This window comes from Paramormyrops kingsleyae, chromosome 6 (assembly GCF_048594095.1).
Source record: "Paramormyrops kingsleyae isolate MSU_618 chromosome 6, PKINGS_0.4, whole genome shotgun sequence".
NCBI lineage: Eukaryota > Metazoa > Chordata > Actinopteri > Osteoglossiformes > Mormyridae > Paramormyrops > Paramormyrops kingsleyae.
Genome location: NC_132802.1, coordinates 22,630,802 through 22,655,314, shown reverse-complemented (window position 1 = coordinate 22,655,314; position 24,513 = coordinate 22,630,802). Strand labels below are relative to the sequence as shown.

The following is a 24,513-nucleotide window of genomic DNA, read 5'->3' as shown; positions in this document are numbered from 1 at the left end:
GACGTTCTGCTTCCATACCGAAATGCAAGCACTCAGATGAATGAACACTGTTATTTAAAGCATATTGCAACTATGTTGCATGTACTGTACTAAGCTGTAACACTATAGCACTATGAGTTACTCAAGATGCAAGTGTGAGCCACAGCGCCACAGTGTGAGCAGACCTGCTAGACTTGATGAAAATGGCATTATGCGCGTTTGCGTCTGTTTCGCCATCTGGTTCATAGATGGCTGTGTGTTGAAAGTGCTAGTTCCCGGCAGACTGACAAGCAGTGTAAATCCCACCACTTAACGTAACTGCTAAACGGAAGAGGGTAGCTGTTAATGTCTCAATAGTAATTAAGATGAAGGAGCATTGTGCCCCAACTGATCATCACCTGTATCTCGCCCCAAAATGTATTAATATCACAATGAAGGTTGGAGGCACCAGGAGTCGATTGAAAATGGCAGACAGACAGGCAGATACAGCTATCTGGAAAAAGTAGATGTGTGTGATCACACTACGCACGTCTTAAATCATGAAATCGTGGAGCTCTGAGCTGAACTCAATACCATGGAAATGGTAGTAGGTACTGTATGCCAGCGAGCAGCGTTCCCTGTGATTCTGGCTGATACCATAAGTGATCGTGCCAAAAAACAATTGCTGCCTTTCTGGGATTAATTCAGCAATCGCAAATAGCATTGGATTGGCTTTGGGATTTCTAATGCAGGCTGTGTGGTACACTGAACAGGTTTTGTCCCGATGGCAGGACTAAACTAGGACTGAAGAACGAATTAAATGTAGGTGCTAAACATTTATACTGTAAAGGTTCTATATCATGATTTCAACATGTGCACCAACTTAAGACTTAAATGCACAAACATGATATCATATGTTAAGTAAAGTAATATCACTGAATATCAAGGACGTTCAAACAAATCTGATATATCTAAAAATGTCCTTTAGCAACCAATTCTCCATTAACCTGCCAAAATAAGATCAATTCTGTTCCCAAATCGTTTTCCTTCCTAGTTGATGGTTCTTTCCCAAACTCAACCCAATCAATCCATCCAACTTTTAACCTCTTTTCCAGTTCAGGGTGGCAGGTCAACCCACTCAATCAAGCTGAAATTTCTTAAAGAAAAAAAAAAGGATTAAGTAAGAATGACTGAACCTCAGATCACAACAGAAGCACATTCAAAAACACACATGGCGAGAATCACGCCTGCTCACGGTACCACAGCTGAATCTGTTTTTATACATTTCTCCCCATTAATCAAGCGTCTTTCATGTTTCCGGTGATTACAGCAGTCACCAGAGAATATTCTTCTCTGATACTAATTGGGTGTACAATGACCAGGTCAACCAAGGGCACTAGGCCACTGCATTAGGATATGCTGGCATATGTAATGTGCCAAGGACCTTTGTGGGATGTGGAAGGAACTTTGTGGGATGTGGAAGGAACTGGAAGGAACTTTGTGGGATGCGGAAGGAACTGGAAGGAACTTTGTGGGATGCGGGAGAAAATGGAAGGAACTTTGTGGGATGCGGGAGAAACTGGAAGGAACTTTGTGGCACGTGGAAAGAACAGAAAGGAACATTGTGGGATGAGGGGGTTTTATTGAGTCACCCAGGTGGTTTTGACCTGATGAAAAATTATTGTATCCTTGAATTTAGATTAGATTAGATTAGATTAGATTAGATTAGACTTTATTAATCCCACAATGGGGAAATTCTTTGAGAAAACAGCAGCAATAATGAAAAAAGACAGTACAAAAAAAGGACAGGATCCATAGGATCAGCAAAAAAATAACAATACAGATAATAAAAACAATAGAAAACAATTTCTAAAACTGTAAAAATATATAAGTAAAAATGTAAGAAAAAAAGAAACATATACACAATGCTAGGTACTGTATATGGATAGCAGCTGCTGAAATATATATATATATATATATATATATATATATATATATATATATATATATATATATATATATATATATATATATATATATATATATATATACATACATACATACATATATACACATATGTACATATACAGGGATTATATTTAGTTCTCAATTTCAGTTCCTAGGAATTATGGATCATGTATGGTAGAGAATTTATCATTTAAGCAGTTAAGTGACTGGTGCTGTATCGCTGGCAGCCACCATTAGCTACTATTAAGTTCTACTTCATAATGAAATAATCTGAGACTGGATACAGTACGCAAAATTAAGGTATTTCGAATAGGGAAGAAAACAAATCATAGAAATCACAGAAAATATGACCTGAGCAACAAAGCAAGCTTAAAAACTGTGCACCTATTACAATGAGCAAATGGAATAATAAATTCTTAGCCCACATACTCTCCGAAAGATGATACCTAAAGAGACTCATCAGTGCCACATTGTGCACAGTGCACACAGTGTAGTACAGTGTTCATTAAGGACAAGACCAAAGGTTACCATACTTCTGGTTTAATTTTTACATGGCAGAACACGACCAAACCACTGCCATTCAGGAATCCTACAAATCTCTGAACAAATTATTACTATTATATTATGGCTGATATGTGATCCAACATACGATACTAAATGATGTAACAGATGTGAATTATCGACTCCCAACATTTTAATCGTGAATTCCTTTTCGCTAATTTATATTTTTGGTAAAATAGATAATGATATGACTAATTTGTACGAGTGCTTATGAACTGATCTGTGTGCCATGGTAGCCATGGCAACAAGGCCTTTGTTGTTGACTTTTGGACAGGGTTCTGCAGGAGGTCATCCTTTGGTAGAATCAGCCCACAAGAGGAGCACACCTTAGTAATCAGAGGCACAATACTGCATGTATCTGGAGTATACTGGGAGTATACAGAATGAAGATCTGATAAAGAAAATAACTAGACAGAAGCACACAGGGACAGACTATACACTGCAGTATAACCATATATTTGCTGATCCTAAAAAATAGACAGAGGGGAAAATGGCAATATAAGTCCGTAGAAGTAACAATGAGAAGAGGCTTTCAAAGTCTAACTCAGTGTCATTTTGAAACATCGTAAGTCTCACCTGTGCAGTCACATATTTCATCTGAATAAGACCAGTGGTACCTCACAATAATCTACAAAAGAAAACAGCTATGTTCTATTTTATAGATTTTTGAATTTATGTTACATTCCACATACATCATAAAAATGTATAGTTTGGTGACAATGGTCATACTCATAAGCAATAAAAGCACAGCAGGGACACATGTTATATCCAGCAGCTGTTTAAAGTTTTACATTATAAGGATCAGCTGTCAAGGCCTCATTAAATTTCATATGAAGCTTTTACTTTGAGTTTAATAAACATAGACCTTATGTCATCCCATCCACCTGTTGACCTTTGCAATCGCTTTGGTTATTTAGGGACATATACAAATATAGGCTAAGGTACATCTGAAATTTGGCAAATCTAATCAGCTACGTAGTTCCTTGAGACACATGAGTTGCAACATCCTTGTGAAGTTTTTATCTACATTAAGTCATCAAAGAACTTTCCATAATCCAAATTCCCATCTACAGTCCCAAAATAAAAAATATCTGGTGTTTTACTGTATGACATGGTCAAGTCAATACACCGTATGTACGGAGTAAAAGTCAAGGTCAGATGCTGAAAATCTGCAGAGAGACTCTAGATCACAGGTGTCAGACTCCAGTCCTGGGGGGCCGGAGCCCTGCACATTTTTGGGTTTCCCCTCGTTTAACACACCTGATCAAACTTCTTTTGCTAATTACCACACAGCTCTTGAGCTGAATCATTTGTGGTGGAACAGGGAAAGAACTAAGCTACACAGGGCTCCGAACCCTCAGGACTGCAGTTTGACACCCCTGCTCTAGACAAAACAGACCTTAGACCTCAGGTACACTTCCACTCTATAAAGTCAGATGTGAGAATCTGTGTTTGACTAGCTAACTGATCATGGAAAATTACAAATAAAATCTTTCACTTTCTAAAATAAGTTATACTTTGACAGACCCCCTCCACCCCCAACTTTTTGTTGATGGTTCACTCTTTTCACCAAGTTGTTCAGGTTTTTAATCAACCATCTCATTGTTTTCACTCCAGCTGGGTTAACATGTGCACCATGAAATATGTAGATTAAGAAAATGCAGGACATAGTGCCCTCAGGAATTATTGGCACCCTTTGTAAAAAAATAAGTAAAAAGGGGGGAGGAGTACATGTTTATGGTCAATCTCCAACTGAAAGGTTTTGAGAAATGCAACTTTTACTAAGTAAATTTGTTTTTAAAAAGAACCCTTAAAAAATCACGTGTCACAATTATTGCACCCTCTAAAATTCTTAAACAGAATTTCATATTTATATTTTACTTTATTAGTTCACCTGAGTATTTGGGAACACTATTCCCTGACTTCCTGTTTTACTGGAGTATGAATATGACATGCCACGGAGGCCAAATTCATCAAAAAGGGTAAAGGTGTAGAATACGCAAATGACATGACAGCAGTGGGTTGAAAATGACTAAGATCACAAGTACAAAACAACTAAGTCATGTGAAACAACTTGGGCTGTAATGAGTCTGCCTGCAAGAGTTTTTTTGCCCACACACACTGAAGACAACGGTTAGAGAGACAAAAAAAATTCTCCAGGTATCACGGCTGGAGATTTGCAGAAGATGCTAGTTTCGTGGGGTCACTAGGTTTCCAAATCTACAATCAGACACCACCTCAACAAAGGTATCTGCAGGAAAGCATTCGCTATCATTAAGGTACAAAATTAAGCACCTGGATTTCTCTAGATGCTACTAGAACTTTAACTGATACTGGGTTTTATGGCCAGATGACACCGAAATAGAGTTTTGTGATAATAAACAATCAAAATCTGGCTGCCTCTTCCAAGAAGCTAAAACTGGGTTGTGGTTTGATGTTTCAGGAGGAATATAATCCACAACACACCTCTAAATGCACACAAAAATGGCCCAGTGACCCCAGAAACAAGCTTTTGCAATGGTCATCCCAGTTCCCTGACCTGAACCCCATTGAATATCTGTGGAGTGAACTGGAGAGGAGAAGGACCTATGACTCTCGAGGATGCAGGGAGATTCTGTATTCAGAAATAGTCTCCAATTCTCTGCTCTTTATTCTCCAAACTCATCAGAAATATCAGGAGACTATCACTTAGGATTCTTATTATTATATTCTTATGTGGAAATTTACTTCAGTTAAAGGTTGAATTTCTGTGAAATGTTCAGTGTGGAATTAAGCTACTTGACCATCAACACATTTTTCCAAAAGATTTTTAGTCAGTTGTACCAAGGGTGGTTGTGAGTTTCTTCATTAATCTCAGAATGCTCAATGCAGAATTGCATTCTGTGACATTATAGTTATTTACACTAGTAGTAACATTTAACCACGTTTCTTGTGAAACAGATGTGAATTACCTAGTTAGCAGCCAGATACCCTGGGCTACTGAACAGTTTTTAATATAAATAAATCGACAAAGTTTATTTTCTGCGGCTCTGAGGGGTGGGGCTGCCACCTGAAGGTCACCTAGGATGCCAGAACATCCAGGGCCAGCCCACAGTAAAGTGGAAAACTATACTTTTAGCAGTTATACATGTATGTATGTACAGTATATTCACAGCTTGTAAATCTCACAAGCAGTTACAGATTCTAATCTTTATGGAACTGTTGCACCATTTTAGAGAATTGCTATATATGTTCTTATATCACTGACAGATCTTTACATAATTGTCTACTTGGTCTTTTAATATAAGGTAACGCTTTACATGAATAGCAGAATGCATTAATTATGAATTTTGAGAACAGTCAGGACAGTTTCAAAATGAATTTATAATGCATTCATAGAGCATTCATATGCAGCATGTAAGTATACCTTAACATGTCTTAAAGCATTGCATTCATAATACTTCCAATGAACAAGACATGACAGCTTTAATATACGTTAATAGAAATGTTATAATCAAATAATCATATAATGTTTGTTATTAATGTATGTTAAAGCTGTTAAGGTTTGTTAGGATGTTATGGAATACTTCAATGCTACTTATGAATGTTATATGAATGCATTATGAAGGCATTATGAAGGTGCAGCTAATGTAAAGCATTACCAAATATAATGAGTATTAAGAAGGCAGTATTCACTACTCTCTGTGTTACTGTTTACTCTTGTCTGCTAATAGCTTAATAAATGTAATGATTTTATACCCCAGCTCTAACATCTTAAAAAATGATGACAGCTGACAGATCAGCAACGGCGAATGTGTTAAATATCTAATAACATAAGAGCATTTTACAAATGACCAAACAGGTCCAGTCTGCAAATGAGTACATCTAAGGCAGGCGTGCACAGTCATTTCCGCAAAGGGCCGGTGTGTATGCGGGTTTTTGGGATAACCTGTAGGTCAGCTGTTCAAACCCAGGTGTGAGGGCTCTTCAACCAATCAGTCCTCTAATTAGTAATCTAATTAGGGAGTTGCAGCGAAAACCCGCATACACACCGGCCCTTTGCGGATAAGATTGGGCACCTCTGATCTAAGCGGAACAATTTAACATGAATCTAAGCACTGTGTCTTTTCAACATTAAGTAAAACCAGTCAAATTCAATATTTTGAAAAAAATAAAGAAAACGTACTTCAGTGCATCTACAGTAGGAGTTAAATAGTTCAAATAATTTGTGTGGATATTACATTTCCATTACCAAAGCCACTGAACAAAAGTGAGAAGCCTGAAAACTACATCATAAAATAAAGCATGCGACAGACAACATTAACACTAATTAAATATGCAGCCCCCCCCCCTCATTTTCTGCCAATGAAACATGGAGGAAATCACATTTGAACTGAATACTGATGAACCAAGACAGACGTGAATGAGTACATCTCTTTCGACTTGTGCTGAGCAGCTAACGGCAAACAGCGTTACGCAGACGGTCAGGTTTGCCTTGCTACCTTGGAAACCACAAGCGTGCTCGGTTTAATTCTCGACGCGTTAAAGGAACACAATCGCCGCTCCTGTGTGCGGCACAATGATAAGGCGAGGCTTCTCATTTTCCCTTGGAGAACAGCGCTAGCAACAACATGCTCTCTCGATACGTGCTACATCTACCGATGACACCACCCAGCTGTAAAGATCTCCCTGTCTCACAAATGATACCACATCAGTGAATTAATAAAGGTGTTTGACTGGGGGCTCGGCGATTACTTTGGCCTTTCTTTAGTTCTGCCTGCATTTCCCCACAACCTAGTTTAATCTCTGGCAGATTTCAAACTAGATCCAAATCTATGGAACGAAATATCTTCCACCCCACTGTCTTCCAACACAAGATGGCTAAAAAATCACAAATGAAATACAGAGAGGATACATTTGGTTTGACATCCATATTCTCCGTATTAATGCACACAGCAGTGTACATGGGACAGCATAATATTAACAGTAATATTGTGGTAAGGTGCATAAATATCGACGTATCATTAAATTTTTAAGTGTGTAACAGCAATTGCAATTGTGGAAAAAAAAAATGTTAGTACATAGTGGAGAAAATAATGGTCACACTAAATTGGTGTCACCAATTGTGGTAGCCACTGGTCTCATGCACAGTCACGGACACAAACATATATGCTGAACTCCTTGGGCAGACTGGGTCTCAAAAATGCACCAACTTGAGGCCTTGTTATCCTGGATGCACCTTGTAATGTCGACAAGACCAGATCACATCTCTCTCTCTCCTGCCTATGTAAGGTAACTGCTTTCCCAAACTTTCAAAAGAGCAGCAAGGAATCAGAGTGCATTAGCATCAATGGCCCCAGCTCAGGCAAGGCAGACGCTCAAACACGCCACGTCTCTGGCTGTCCCATTCCGCACCAGGCCGTCAAAGGGCCGGCCTGCGTATCGCTGGCGTCTGACACCGGCGGAGAACTTGAGCCTCGGTGAACACTAAACTCCGCTTCTGTGCCAGAACTCCAGAGGCTCGTCGCAGTTCGCTAACACATAAGCAGTGCCAGGCGACAACTCCACCAGCTGTAACAAATATGGCTGTATCTCTGAGTCCTGTCACCCCTCCCTGCATGCTGCTCATATACCCCGGCCGCACAGGAACAGTCTCTATTAAGAGGCGCCTGATGGTTGTGAGGTCCAAGGCCCTCTCTGTTGCACCATGGATTTGTTTTCCAGGTGAAAAATGGCTGACCTATCATTTCACTCCAGCAACGAAACATCTGCTGTACATAGAAATGGAAGGACAACAGTAGCATTGCTACCAACGGAATCCTCGTCCAAGTGAAAACACGCAAAATCCAAAATGAATCCCAACAATGAAATAAATACTTTGGTCATGAAGAAGGATAAAGGAAACGCCGCATTACCAACACAACCCGAGCATAATTCAGTTCAGAACTAGCCAAATTATACTGGATCTTCCTCCCATACAAACACACACCAAGATATAGACACAACCACAAATATAAACATGCAGACACGCACACTGACACACACTCAGCTCAAAAAGCAGGTGTTATAAATAACAAAATGTGGAAGTGAGTATATTTTCACGCGGCTCTCCCAAGTCTCTGGAGTCCCTGCTCTGAGTATCAGCTGTGACCTACATCGAGATCTCTGAACACAAGGGTACTCTGAGGTTTGGTCTTCTCTGACGTGTTCACAGCTAGGAGGCTCTATTTCAGCTGGAGGTCAAACTCCTTGGACATGTCCTCCTCAGTGTCTCTGGCGCTATCGTTTACTATGAATAAAGGTCAATTAACACCGTCTGGGTCATGAAAGTTTCCATTACACAACGTGCCTCGAAGATGCTTGCACACCTGGGCATGGGCAGCAAAGTTACTAATATTACTGGTAGTAATAGTAACAGTGTTCTATTATTAAAACAATAATTATCCTCAGTTGCAGTAAGTAAGTAGGATGAGACTCTTGTCCATTGTGCTGCACAATGTCTCAGATGATTTAAGCCTCCTCTTAGGTTGTCTTGAAGGAATATACATAAACTGACAACAAATATGTACCTGCAGATGATGTTTACTATGGTACATAGGTATCATGGATGAGTGAAAGTAATATTATTAAGGTTTTAGGTCTGTACATCACATAGTCGGTAATTTGGGCAAAGCTACCCAATGAGCTGCTAGCTTGCACTTGCATCAAACTGTTACTACCATTTAAACCCCTGGATTTTTCTTACAGGGAAACTCGTTCCATAGTGAGATCTCTTGGAGAAGACATCTGCATACTCCTACCAGAGGCAGCCCTCCCGCTAAATTACAATTCATCACGAGTCCCATGGGAAATGCCGGCTTTGGACACAATTCAACCGATTTGTAGAGGAGAAACCCCCCCCCCTTCAAAGTACCACATCTGCAACACCCCGACATCCACAGGGGGTGTGCCTCTTCGGCCAAAAACGCTCCTCAGACCAAAGGGAGGAACCGGAGAGGAATGTTCCAGGTTTGGGTGGTGGGTTGGGGGGAGGGGGAAGGAAATAGCAGCGGTAACCGCTAAAAACGCGGCAAAGGCTGTAAATACAAGCCTGGACGTGCGGCCTTATTAATCACCCAAGCTGGATGCAGGGACTGGGACACGGAGCCATAAATCAGCAGCGATGACAGCATGAGGACTGGCAGCGGCACTGCTCCTCCCAGTGGGGAGCGAGAGAGGACACGGTCTCCGTCGTGACACCTCGCTGATAAGAGTCTGCCGCTTGTTATCTCGGGGTGATGGATCAAGCAAACTCCTGCTTCATTAATATGGACTGAACAATACAGTATAGGCAGAGCGAGCCCAAGAACAAATTAAAAAGCCTCTTATTGCGAACAACAATAATAAATCACAACCTACGAATACGGAACAACTCTTAGCTTAACTATTTATGCTCTGCTACTCCAGAATTCAAAATATATACAACAGTACGACAAATCAAACCAATCAGTATCATATATAATCGGAGGTTAATGATAAAAGAAGATACTTTGGTGACCGTAACGACAGTACTGTCTTATGAGTTCTTTTCTGGGTGGGTGGGCTTGTAAGAACTGATGGCGACATTGTAAGAGTTTTCAGTTGGTGAAAAGCTAGTATTAACTTGGCAAAAAAATTGATAATCATGGTTGCTTACAAGGCCACTTGCCACTGAAGGCAACTTCCATTACACACACAGCCCAACTACATGATCTCAGAACTGGTTAGACAAATAACCAAAATACCCACACAAGCACATAGCAAGGGAGTAGCTAATTGTATCGTTCTGATTTAGTTAATCTGCTCTCATCATATACCTGGTAACCTACTGTAACAGGGAAAATGAACTGTCAGTTTTTACAAATGCAAAACAATATATCTAAACATGTTTGACTGGTACAATTTATTTCTAAATGAATTAAAATGTGGTCTACATTTTCCCTTACATTTTACACATCCATTCCTCTATAACTTCTGACCTAAATTCATTACAAAAGAAATAGCACTTAAATGAAATCTAGCATTGTTCAGTCAAGGTTCCATAACAACGAGTGAAACACATCATAATACAGACACTGAAATATAATATTTGAAACGGCAAAACTACAGCAGGTAGTGTGTTTTTTAGCCTGTCCGGAACTGCCAGAACCCACTCTAACCTCTGCCTCAGCAAAGGCTGCACTCTCTTACCTGCAGGAAACTCACAGTATCAGTTTAACATGCAAAATGGATTATAGTGTCCTTGAAGGACGTTTTTCATTTTGTACTTTTCTTTTTCTTGAAAGCAGGCCGTTTGCATTCAGGAGTACTTTACATCTTCAAATACTGCACTAGCTTCAACTAGATATTCTATATATGAATGCTAGTTTTAATTTAACAACAATAGATTTATGTAACCAATGGCTTTTGTAAGAATCCCCTCATTATGTGTGTAATATACACTTACACATACATGTGCACATACGCGCAGAAAGAACATAAATTGATAATAGTTTTATTTGCGTATGTAAAATAAACTGACCGCAGCAACATCTGTAACATGCCTCCGGCTGCTGCAGGCCAAACAGGCTGCTACATTGTCTCACATTCAGATTTGGTTTCGCAAACTCTCAAATTTAGCTCAGTCTAACATCTGCCACTCTTAACCCCTGCTCCGGCGGCCACCACAGTGGGAGGGGCCTGGGGGGTCAGGCCCCCAAAGCGGTTTTCAGCCATTGCCATCCTGGGATGTTATGCAACAAACCAACAATCTGATATTCAGCAAATCAGATGAAATCCAAAATGCAGTATAGGTACAGTGAAACCTTCACCTCAAGCAGCCCAATGTAATAAGGGAAAAGAATGCATTGACCCATTGCTGAAAAAAATGTTAAACCAAATCTGTTCCCTCTACAGCCAAAGTCTTCATATCCTGCAATAAATCTTACACAAATATTGACTTGTGTATTAATCAGGAAGAGGAGGACACCTATTGGCTGTTTAGTCATGTGATATGCCACTTGGGAAATCATCTGTTAGTTTTAGGCATGTAATTGCTTTCCGGATGTAACAGCCATTGCAATTGTGAAAAAAATGTTAGTGATTGATCAAAGGGTTTATTATTGAAATATTACGGCTATGATTTAGTTTGGGAAATCAGCAGTTTTTTGTTACAATTTATTTCTTAACATTTTGACCTTGACCACATATATGAATGGAAAAGGGAATATCCTGAATGTTGATCATAATCACCACAGACCAGCATCTAAGACCTCATGAGCATATTTGAAATATTTTCAGCAACACCACAGACTAATGTCTACAGCTGTACTGACCGTTGTAATATTTTATTTAAACTCTTGGCTAAGAAATGGATGAATCAATTCTATGATTTGAATTTACGAGGCAGGCTTTTCTTATGACAAAAAGGCATTACACATTACACATTTTTATTCTTAAATCTACAGGGTGAAGCTGACAGCTGACAAAGCAGCTAGCTGGCTTTCCAAAGATTGGAACAAGGAAAAGTGATATTCAGATCAAAAGGAAACATACATTTCCAAATATTACAGCTTGCGTGAAACAATGAAAGTCTGCCGTCTGTGCATATTTGTGTGCGATCCCTTATATATTCCTTATGGACATTTGTTCTAATCAGACTGACATTACTCAAAGTCCAGCCCAGCTTCTGCACTAGACAACAATCCACTGTTAATCTGCGATTTCTAAGAAGGGGTGAGGAATCTCTGGCAGGTTCATTATGGCTACCATCCCAAGGCATGGGATAAAAAATAGATCACAATCAATCAATCTTCATTAAACTAAAAGAAAACTGTAAAGGTATGTACTTTACTTTAAAAGCTGGATCTTCCTCGCCTGAAATTCCACATCATGTCTCATCCACAAGTGGCAATTCCTTCAGTTTGAATTCTCAGAAGCTGACCAATCACATTCAGTGGCATTTTTATTTAAAAAATTTGAATGGTGGCAAAGACATTCTAATTATGCAGATTCATATACTGCCTGGCAACATATATACACAGACACAGGTTTGGAGCACATATGCAAGTACCAGAAGATTTCAGCATGGAACTGCATGATCTCAAAGTGTCGACGTGTAATCTGTACTGGGAACCAATCAGCAACGGCAACGGGCCTCACATGAAAAAAATGTGTCTGTTTCAAAACACTCAAAAATACAAGTCTTAGCGTATATCCAGTCCGGCTGAATTCGGTGTCAACTCCTGTTACTTCTTTCCTACCGAGAACCAGAGGGGTTTTAACTGATCATTATTTTTCAAAGACCAAGCAAAGCTTTGGAAATGGGGGTGGGAGGTGGGGGGATATTTTATTATTTTACAGAGGGGGGGCGAGGGAGAACAGGTGCTGAGCTGAGCCGGAGAGAGAGAGACAGAGTGAGCAGACTGAGAGCAGCTAGACATACAATAAGGCTCAAAACAAAAGTCCATTCTTTGAGCTTCAGCAACTCTATTATCTACCGCTCTACTCAGCTTTTGTCCATAAATGTATTTTTTTTTTTTTGGGAGGGGGGGGGGGGTAGGAAGTGAAAAAGAAAACAAAACAGGCTGGCTAAAGGCAACAGAAATATGATTCAAACTTTAATTATTCTGAAACCTGACCAAAATGCCATTTCTATTTTTTCTCTTTCTTGTCCGTTAAAGGCTTTGTCATGAAAGGAAGGCTGGATGCAGGATAAAGCAGGGGGAAAAAAAAAGGTTTAAAGCTTCCATTTAAAGGGACGGTTATGGAGAGGGGAAGGGAGGCAGCAGGCGAATGGAGAGACGGGGACAGAGGGGGAAAATGAGCGTGACGCTCCGAATGCCATCCCCGTATCAGCCGGCCTCCTCGGAAAGGTGCAGGGTGACGGCGCACATCAGGCAGAGAGACCGCCAATGGACGGCTGCCTGGATCAGCCCCGCATGTCGGCTGACGGATGCGTGTGCGCTCAGACACTCGCTCACGCGCGCATGCACACGCACTCACGAACACGCAGACGCGACACGGTGCTGCTCACACGCCGGGGCTCACCATCCTCACGCCGCCCATCGCCACGAACCACATTCCCAATCCCGAGACGACAGACCCTGCCTCACCATCTGCCCCCCCCCCCCCCCCAACACAGCATCATTCCACCGAGTTCCCATTAAACACCGGCCACCGGCCAGAGCGTGATAAATACCGTGTGGCTGCTGCCGCCTTCAGGTTCCAGAGCAGCTCCTGGGGGACGTTCAGGGGAGCGGTCCCAGCACCCTGGGATTCTGCTGGCGTCTCCCCCCTGCCGCCTGCCGATCGCTCACGTGCATCTGGGCAGGCTGCTGCCGACGCTGCCCCCCCCCCAGCCGAAAGCCCACGAGCTGCACGGATGAGTCGTCTTGCCCAGCTTAGACGCTAAGCCAATGTGGGGTTCGCATACTGAAGCACTTGTCTGAAGCCAGAGTCTGCAGCTCCACAGCATCCCCCCACCCCAGGACCGCCCACCTCAACCCAGATCCTCTCTCTCTCTCTCTCTCTCTCTCTCTCTCCCCTGCTCATACACACAGGCACACAAAGATATCTGTGCACATGCTCGTCAAACTAATCAGCAAGGCACCCAAGCAAGACTTCCTACGAGTCATGTGACCCTTGGGGGTCGTGATGGAGGTGTTTGGGAGGAGGGGCAGTGGGCGCCGTAGCAGGATTAGTGCTGAATGAGATTTAAAGATAAGGTGGGCCAGAGCGCTTGCTGTGCATGTGTGCCACCTCGTTGTGCTCGCTCAGCCCCGCAGCGGGCAGCGTCCCTCCGCAGTCGTGGGGTGGCTGGCTGGCAAACCTTCCCCGCCTTGCTCAGGAAGCTTTGCTCCACTGCCGCTCACAACTAAATGTACAGGAGGCCCAAAGTCCTACAAGGAGTTGCCATATTGTATGCTGGCAAGTCCTACAACTACACAAGGTGGTCACTAATCATCTTTTTTTCTTTCTGTCTGCTTTCTGGTATTGCTCTTGTGGTCCTGTGATGGTTGTAGGCAATCTAGGTAGTATGTCTTCGTTTTAAATACTGCCCCCTACTCAGTATTTACAGGCAAATTTATAGGCATCTGGGAGATCTCTCCACCGTCAACAAGTTAGTCAGGTATTACACTGCACTGAGCTGCAGGCTTCTTGAAAGCCTTCAAGTGGCAGATGTCAACTTGCATTGGCAATAAAAGGGTGACAATGAGAGGAATCATCACAGTTACGACCCAATGTCATTCTACAGTGAAAATAATTTGCAACTTGGAGAAAGGCCACCTTAGATAAGATTGGCATGTTAGTAGTCTCTATGCCTCTGCATTCAACTGTGTGGGACTTTACAAAATGCGTGATTTCATTAGTGGAGTCATGACCTTATGACCATTCATGACCATTCAGAAGGCGACGCTGAGTGTAACACAGGGTCACACACAGGGTGTCAGACAGCATATGGATGGCCGTTTCTGTCCCCTTAGAATAAACCAGAAATTAAAAATAGGTCAGTCACATACGCTTGAAGAGTGAGATATACTGCTGCTTGAAAGGATGGAGAAAATGCTTGCTATTTTTAGGACTGGGAATTTTTGTTTAGGGATTACAACTATCCCTAAGACCCCTTTCTGCATGTTTGTGAATTAAAAGTTTCAAAGTAACAATCCGCAGGCTGATAGCACTGACTGCAGTACAGTTTCCTCTACTGAACTGTCAGGGTTACAGCTGTAGTAACTGTCTGAGGTCATAAACAAAGGAGGTAGAGGAGTGAAATCAGTGGACTGTCCTCAGTTATACATATAAGCAAAGTCATCTACTTTTAAAGCTTTGACTTTGCTTTTTAATAGATCATTTATTTCATATATAACTGAAAAAATATTTACAGTTCCCCAGCTAACTGGGGAAGGTGCTGAGCTTTTCACACGCTTTCATATGTTCAGCACTGGCTTCATACAGGACCTGGTGATGCCCCTTCTCTGGACCTTAGATATTACTGCTCGGACACTATGGGGATCAATGTTATTGTCTCTATATGCCACATTTCATTTCTCATGGCTTCTGTTACCACTATTTTTGCTGGTGACACTTTACTCCCAAGAAGACAACAGCTCTCAGTCTACAGTAAATGATGCCTTGACATGTTCTCTCCGGATGAGCGATCATCATCTGCAAATCAAATTGTCCCAGATAGTGAAGCTCCACATCAGAACTGTACTGTGTGTGTTGAATTTTGTGGCATAAAACATTGCAACTAATGCCTGTAAGCTATTCTCATGTAACAGAGCCAAAAGACTGCAACAGTCCTTAAACTCCAATACCACCACAGCCTACCGTCTTTGAAACGTTAATCAAATGGCCAGAAATAAAAGCCTTCTCTCAGTTTTCCTGTGGCCCGTAAATGGTACATTGGCCCTTCCTGCACATCTAAGCCTTCATAACACCCTTCCCCCCAAAAAAATGTCTTTCAAACCACCAGAAATACTAAAGGCTTCTGTCTCATTTTTGTATTATATGAAGAATTATATAGCTACATTTGGTAGCAGTATACAGGAAACAATGGCAAGAAAATTCTACTGCACCATCTGATTCTGTGTCTATATACATGACCTCATATCTTATACGCCTACTACTGTACTTGTTCCCTCCATAAATAAAGAAATATATAAGTAAACTAAAGTCCTGTATTCATCCTATTTGCATTCCCACACATGCAGCTGACCTAAGTTCCGTGAACATCTGAAACCTTTTAAAATGTGCAAAAAGAAAGCATCTTGTTGCAACTATAATCAATGCTGTTTATAAACCGCATAAATATTCAGTTATATATTTCACATATTGTATATGATAAGAATTACAGTATGTAGATGAAGGCATGGAATTGAGAGTCTAACTAAGATATGCTATAGTGAGATTATGCTTAAAAAATAAAGTGCTAAGGTGTGCTGATCAAACCAGATGAGACAATAACCTGCACACTAATGACTATATGCACTGAGATACAAATGCAACTCGTACGGGATCACATAATAGCACACTCATGGTTTCCGAATTAATTTCAATATTGCTGAACTTCAGGGACTCTGGGGGATTTTCAAATTCAGGGAACATAGAATTGATAGCACTGTATGAGAGTGTTAACTTGCCTTGTAATTCAGTAAGAATTTAAAGTGTGTGTGTGTGTGTGTGTGTGTGGAAGGGAACTTCAGCTAATAATTATAAAAAACAGATGGTATCTTGCCATAAACATGTATTAATCCATGAATCATGCTGCAGAACAGAATGCAGAAAGAACCGTTTGTACAGCGATTCAGTTTCTTCTATTCTGTAGACTGAACCATTCCACAGTGATCTAGTATATTCAGTGGGATTTGAGTGCATTGCATTCAGGTGGACTGTGGTATCCAACAACCTAGTCATTTGCACCTAATGGTCTTTATAATACTATACAGGAATGGTCATGATTATGCTATTGAAAAAAATAAGTAAAAGTGCAGTTACACACACAACAAAAGCAGAAAGTGGGTGATACAGTGGTAACTATTTACTAGCAAAAATAGGATGTGTGCCAACAGAATCTGTGTGCCACTGAAATACAAAAACACAAAGTGGCTTCCTTATATAGTCCAAAACATGTGTTTAGGTGAGTGCTGATAGTGTCTGCCCTGTGATCTAGGCTCACCGCCCGCCTCTAGCAGAAAAATAGTTACGGAAGGACAACGACAGATATACGAAAACCCATAATTGCACCTGATTGCAATAGCAGTGCCCCCAATATGTCAAATCCATATACTCTACTTAGTAATGAATACAAGGATTAAAAGAACAAGAATTCATAGAGGCACAGCCTATGAGAAATTCATTCTCACAATATATTTTACTCTCATATTAGAGACCTTCAAAATAAGGTACGAATCATAGTCAGAGTATGAACTTTAGATAGGCGTTTAACCTCGATTTTTAATGGCTAAAATTAAGTGCCTGAATTATGACAACTGAAAGCAAGTATTGCGAGTACCAATGAAGTCCCAGATGCACATCAAAATAATGATAAAACAGCATACTCTTCTACCCTTAAGAATTACAGAATGAATCGTAACTATAAGCATCTATAGTGTAAATTTATGCAAGAAACAAAGCCGAAAAAAACTCTATGCAAATTACCCAGCCGTACGTTGTAACATTCAAGAGAAACGTGAGGCGTGTAAATAAATCGCATTTTAAATTGTCCGATGTGCAATGGAGGCGGGGACACTGCAACTATCGACCGATAGAAATCTGGAGTTTTAAGACTGGAGGAGACCGAAAGTACACCGACTATCGAGGGGAACACAAAGGCAAGGCGCGGGCGAGGAATCGAGCACTGCCCGCTAACGCAGGGTCCCCAAAGCTGAGGTCCGGGTACCATAGAGACAGGAAAAAATGGCTAGCTAGAAAGAAAAAAAAAAACATTAAACAGACAATCTCTGTGCTTATTAACTCGACTGCAACATAGTACCTCGCAGGAAAGGAACACTCTGCTTACGTTAATACATACAGGGCTTTAACTTTCCTCACCCCTCCCAGCCCTACTGTCTGGCTGACAATTAAGATAGAGTCATGTGTTATCAGCCATTGAACAAGCATCAGTTATACTGATCTACGAGCCACGGTAGCTGGGGAAACAGGGAGGTCTAATTCTCCAGGCTGACTGATAAAGAATGTGTCGGACATGGCTGATTACGGGAGCTGTATTGTGATGTCGGTGTGAAAGCCGGAAAGCAGAGTGCATGTCAGCATCTTAAGCGCGCACACGTACAAACGAGGCTGCCAGACAGCTGCCCGTCTGCATCAGTACGCTTTACGGATCACGCCGCCTGCCATTTCATTTCCAGTTTTTCTACACCTCGCACAGAGAGGGAGGCGCGTTCATCTTCCCTACTCGCATTTTACATTTCTGATCATCCGTCAGAGTCCGTGACATAGCTATTAAATAGATGGGGAAAAAAAATCTAGCCCACGAACTGAAAAGGGCATGGAAAAAAGAAATGCTTCCATTCACAGCTTACGGGGCGGCATGTGCTTCATTAAAACAGAGCTGCCTGTTTCCACTCTGCAATGCGGACGGACACTCACAATGGCAAGTGCCGTGCTTCCCCCCGCGGTCTCCTCAGAAAAGCCCCTTTGTCCCGACGGCATCTGGACCTGATCTTGGCGTATTCGTGGCTAAGCAACCACCTCCTCCTACTCCTCTCTGGCCTTAGATACAGCCCTCCCACTGGCCCCAAACAGCCCCCGGCTGCAGCGTGCCCCCACCTCATGCACCCTGAAAGGAGGGTCTGTGTACCAGTAGGCCGAATACAAAGCCAGCAGGATGAAAAAAAAAAAGACCACAACCACTGCCCATCTGTCCTTCTGGGCTGCATGTGCTGACCAAGTGTGCCACCCCTCCCCCGAGAAGCCATCCCTATGCCTTTACACACGCGACCCCCCCCCCCCACCACCCCACCCCCCGCATGCATTAAATGCTTCTCTAAAACAGTCTCACGTCGGAAGGCGAAACAGCGACTTGCACTTGCCTGCAGGGTCCAGCCGAGTATGTGGTACAGGTGCGGTAATTCTCCCTTTTGTGCAACTGGCAGAGAGACGACTTTGGCGGGTTGAGCGGAAAGCAGGAGTGAGGAGAGAGGCAGCGGCAGGAGCGTGCGAAAAAGCAGAGGAACGACACCCATAGGGAGGCTGACACTCCGTGCCAGATCTCAAGTAATGGGGAGGCAGACGCAGGCCAGTGGTAGGGGGAGGGGGGAGTCACTGCTGCTCGTACTTGGGGTGTGAGTTATGCCAGAGAATACTTTCACTAGAGAATACAGATGGTAGAATTTAATGTCACTTTTCTGACAGTGTCAGAAAATGGCAAAAAAAAACATCCATGGCTACGACTGGACTAGTGGGAAGGGGCACTCAGAAATGGACAGCCCCTTCCTGATGGTACGGCTAAAATCGACAAACCACCAATAAACACCTGTTAGGGTAGGGTATAAAAAATCCTTAAAATTGAATAGCACAAAAAGACAAATAGTCACAGATATATAAAGAAGAGGATGATTAAAAAAAAATAGAGAAAAGCAAAAACATTATAATAATGGCTTATCCGCAAACCCAAAAAGAAATCTTAAGACATTAATGAGTGATGCTGCACAGTGACTGCTGGCTGTCTATTGCTATACTGTCAGTTGGTGTGGAGTAGCTGTAGATTAACGGTTAGGTGTGGAGATGCACAGTTTTCATAACTTCAAACGACCGCTAAACAAAAGGAGCAAAAAAAAAAAACAAAAACACACAAAGGACCGGGAAAGGGCCCCAGGTCCTACTGGCCCGAATTTGCTACTGAATTCCATCTGGGGAGTCGCTGGCATCTGACACCTGTTGTGAGAGCGTTTCTCTCCTGGCAGATTGAAACAAAGCCTCTAGAGCCCAACCCCCCCTCATTCACCCCACCCTAACCCTGTCAGAATGTGTGTCACTGAGTGACACCCAGGCCTCCCCAGCTCTCCATTGTCACTTTCTAACACACACACACACACACAAACAGATTAGGCATCTATATCTTTGTGGGGACTCTCCATTGATTTCTATGGGAATAACCCAAATCGCAACAATGACAACCTTAACCCCTATACAGCCCTAAACCATAAGCAACAAAGATTTTAGCAACCATTTTTGATTGCATTCACAGATATTTATAAAATTGAGTTAAATTAGAAAAATGGTCCCCACCACGTCAAAGTAACAGGTTTTTATTACATGTCCCCATAATGTGATATATACTTAACTCACAGAGACACAGACACACGCACATTCGTCCACATAAACAAGCATCCCACTAACATACCAAAACACAAGTCTAAACGCCTAGTTGCCTGACACGTACTCTCCTCCTCATAGACTATTCTGGCCTTTTAGTTATACTTCACATGCGACTGTGGCAAATTGGTACGTCACACTGCCACACTAACAAAATCGTGTTTTGATGATACTGTTGTATTCATCAAATGGGGCTATCAGTCAAAAATATTTGTTCAAGTGATTTGTCTGGCATTTCTTGCAAAATTATTTCATAATATTCTGCATTTATCAGATTAATTAAAATACATATCAAAGGTTTACAATACAAAAAATTGAGATAATTCCTTGTATATTTATGCAAATATATGCAGCTTTCGTTTAGTTCAGAAATGTTTCAAACAAATGTTAGGTATTGCTGTACACATATTCTAGCACAAAGACGCATCCTTACACACCTGCTTCTCTTGTAATTTTTATTTATTTATTTTTTTACTATTATTTAACTTTGTTAATAATATAATGGATAGAAGTTGATTGCCACACAACCGAATTTGCATTTGGTACAATTCTCTCACATACAGGAAAATCATGTACAGTGAGACATGCAACATCGATATACATTACACTGGCAGAAAGACATTCATTCATTCATCCATTCATCTAATCACTTACCCTGGTCAGGGTCACAGAGGGGCCGGCAGCCTATCACAGGCCGGGGTGTATCTTGAGCAGTGCAGGTTATGTATAATCATACCATGAGCAATTTAACTGCATTTCTTTGAACTACAGGAAAGAGCCAGAATACCTGAAATAACCCTATGCAACATTCAGAGAACATACTAACACCACACACAGAGGTGCGAATGTAACCCCAACCCTAACCACAACCTGGCTGTGAGGCAACAGTGTTAATTCACTGACCCACCATGCACCATCGATAAATATGGGAATGTGTGTGTGAACTAGGGTTGTCACCAGTGGTGTATAGTGATATAGTGGTATTGGTGGTAACAGTTGTATTTAAAAAATGAAATACCAATACTGTGTTAGTAATAAATATATGATAATACCGTAAATAATCCAGTGCCATTAACTATTTGATTCACAGAGACCAACTGCGACCACCATTATATGAGTAGATGGAGCACAATGACTTTTAATGATACTACACATACAATGATAATGTGCTATTAATTACTTGTGACATGTAGCAATGCAATACAGACACACCTCAGTTAACGATCTACCTGTTTAATGGCCGCCCGGACTTACGACCAGCTCTCTGACCAGTCGATTTTGTAAGCTGTACGAGAACTTTGGTCGTGGAAACGGCAGCGAGGCATCTCAGCGCCAAGCATCTCATCTCGCATCACCTTTCTCAGACTCAGTCTTGTTAGCGCAGTTGCTCAATATTGACTACAGTAGCGTTCGCAATATCCAAGACTACATAAAAAGTAATTGATGGTTTCCACAGTTTCATCAGAGATTCAACCTGCATAATCAGAGTATCAGCGGTAAGGCAGCAAGCTCGGATGTAGAAGCAGCGGAAAATTTTTATAACCAATTTGATGAAATCATCAAGATAAGTTATCAAAGTTGGGGTTTCTTTTATATCTTAACTTTATTCACAGTAAATAAAACAATTACCTGTATTTACAATATGTAAACCTACTGTAAGTAATGTAGTCTATATTACAGCTGATTTCCGTTATTATTACAGTATACAGTACACTGCTGTATAAACATTTATAAATATACTAAACATGTTATAAATGGTGCAAAGGTGACGTTAAAACAATATCTAAAGATGGTTGACACAAACTCACTACCAGTACAGTATGCTTGAAATATCAGTAAAGGCCAGCTTCTCACTTATCGAGCAGTTCGCTTAACGACATACTGTAGTCGTAGGAATGGAACTTGGTCGTTAAGTGAGGAGTGTCTTGTTTTAGTGACCAGAAAGTGGAGTTTCTTGCGAGCCAGTGGTGAGGTTTTTCCTTTTCATATCAAATAACTATTATTATTAGAAAAACTAATATTATAAAAATACCCTGCCATTTTAAGGTAAACCATATTGTCTACAACAACAGTAAACTACAGAGGTTGCTTTGTTGTGTAGCGAGAACTGGTGCTTATGAATCTGCTGAGTGAAAAAAAATCCATTTTCTTTGCTTGTCATTTTAAGTGTTAGCTCTGGTTGTCTATGTCCAATTTTTGGATTAAAATTGAATTATTAGTTTATATTTCCTTCAGTTTCAATTTCTGCTATCCAGCAACATTTTGGTATACTCAGGCCTATAGCTCTGGTTCACGCTGAACTGAAATATAGGTTTAACATATATTTAACATAATACTGACTTCACTGCACCATAATTGTGGTAGCTATCAGGGATATATATACGGTCACCCCATGGTGACTGGGGTACCTAACGAGATCCCATAAACATATTAAATAGACAGAGGACACGGAGAATCCAAAAATTGGAATATCTGGCTGAATATCTCATTCTGGGCTGATGGAGATCATTCACACACAATCCATAAAATGAACGTGATATTGTTAAAAGGAATACTAATGGTGTCACTACAGGATTTCTTTAGACACCCCAGAATGCAGGAAGTGCCGATCAACAGTAAGCGCAAAAAGCGTAATTGTTCTATTTATACGATTTTATACAGTTATGGTTACAGACTCTCCACCTCACCACATTCATATTTTGAGTGTAATTCATTTGCCAGAATGAAAGAAACAAAACACACAATAAATTTAAAGATGAATTTGAGTAGTAGCATAATTATTTTGTTAAAATTGTCTATAGATATCACGATAATATCGTTATCATGAGTTCTTTTGGCAACAATACTCATGTAGTGAAAATCTAACGTGACAGCCGTAGTGTGAAAAGATAGCAATAATACACTACTACTGTACATTAATATGAGAGCACATGTATGGGTCAGTGACAAATAAGGGCTGGCAAGATGAGCAATTAAAAAACTTTTTAAAAAATTGATTTCAAAAGTATGCATCAGGTTTGTTAAAATGTACATTTCATATTTGAGTTATTTTCATGTCATTTGAAATCCACATTTGCACCACTTTAACAAAAGGTAACACTAAATGTACCTAAAAATGTCAAATGGTGTAACCACAAAAGAATGAAAAATATTCAACATTTTATACACAGAGTGTATGCAAGTGTACTCATAAAATAATTACTTCGTTTTAAAATATCACATAAAACAGATTTTATTAGTATTATCTCTAAATTTATGCAATATTGAGCAGGACATTTGCTGAAAACACCAGCATTTAAACAATCTTTGACAAATTATGTAAAAATGTTAAAAAGCATGCTAATATACTGTATTAGGGGATTGTGTTTTATTCCACATTAATTTTCCTATATATTATCATATTTTTATGTAAAATACTGGTTACACCAATTGATACAAACCTAGACGACACTTATTTTAGAAAATTCGAGAACTATTATAACGGAGCATTTTTGTCATCTTAGCTAGCCTGCACTAAAGAAATCTGGAGCTCGCCTGGTGACAGAGACTTACATAATATCTGTGTGCGGGGACATCTGACCATCTAGCAGAGCTGACACAGGCAGTAAGTCGGAACACAAGTGATCAGCTTGTGTGTGATAGTGTGATCCCAAGAGTGAGTGTGTGTGTGTGTGTGTGTGTGTGTATAAACTACCTTTCACTTCTTCTGGCAAGGTAATTGGCCCTAGTAAAAGGATCAGCATTCACTTTTGTTCTTTGATGAGCCACTTGCTTGAAAAGTGGCAACTATTAGGGGAAAAAAGACTATTATGTTGTACTTAGGGGTGGGCGATATGATCTCAAATTATTATCATGGTATTTTTCACCTTTTGGATGGTGACGGTATTATATGGAGGTTACTTTTTTGCAAGTTTTGGAAGAAATAGCATGTAGCTTTATGTAATTTTTTAAATTATATTTTAATATATTAAGTGCACTTTAAGATGAGTTTGGGAGGTTTTATTTCAAAAAGACATAAAATGTGTCATAGGTAATGTTTTCTCATATTTGTTTTAAAATTTTTGGAACAATTTTATAGTTCATTTCAAATAAAATGCAGGGTTGCCAACTTCAGTCAGCTGGCTGGAGTGAGATTTTCAATCGAGACAAGTCTGCACACATATGCACATGAATTTACATGTATGTAACCATTGTATTACCTTCTAAATA

The 24,513-nt window shown here is 40.7% G+C and overlaps 1 protein-coding gene across 8 annotated transcripts in view; it reads right to left on the bottom strand.

Annotated features, from left to right (window-relative positions):
- The window catches only part of LOC111842290 (membrane-associated guanylate kinase, WW and PDZ domain-containing protein 1-like), a 112,024-nt gene that overhangs the window by 37,999 nt on the left and 49,512 nt on the right, over positions 1-24,513 (bottom strand). The window contains exon 1 of one of the 8 annotated variants that reach the window (XM_072712893.1): positions 19,020-19,190. The exons of 6 other annotated variants lie outside the window; for them this stretch is intronic. The gene's annotated coding sequence lies outside the window, so the exon portion shown is untranslated. Of the gene's footprint in view, positions 1-13,663; positions 13,901-19,019; positions 19,191-24,513 lie in introns of those variants that run through there. One more of the 8 variants, XM_072712894.1, reaches the window with a different exon arrangement.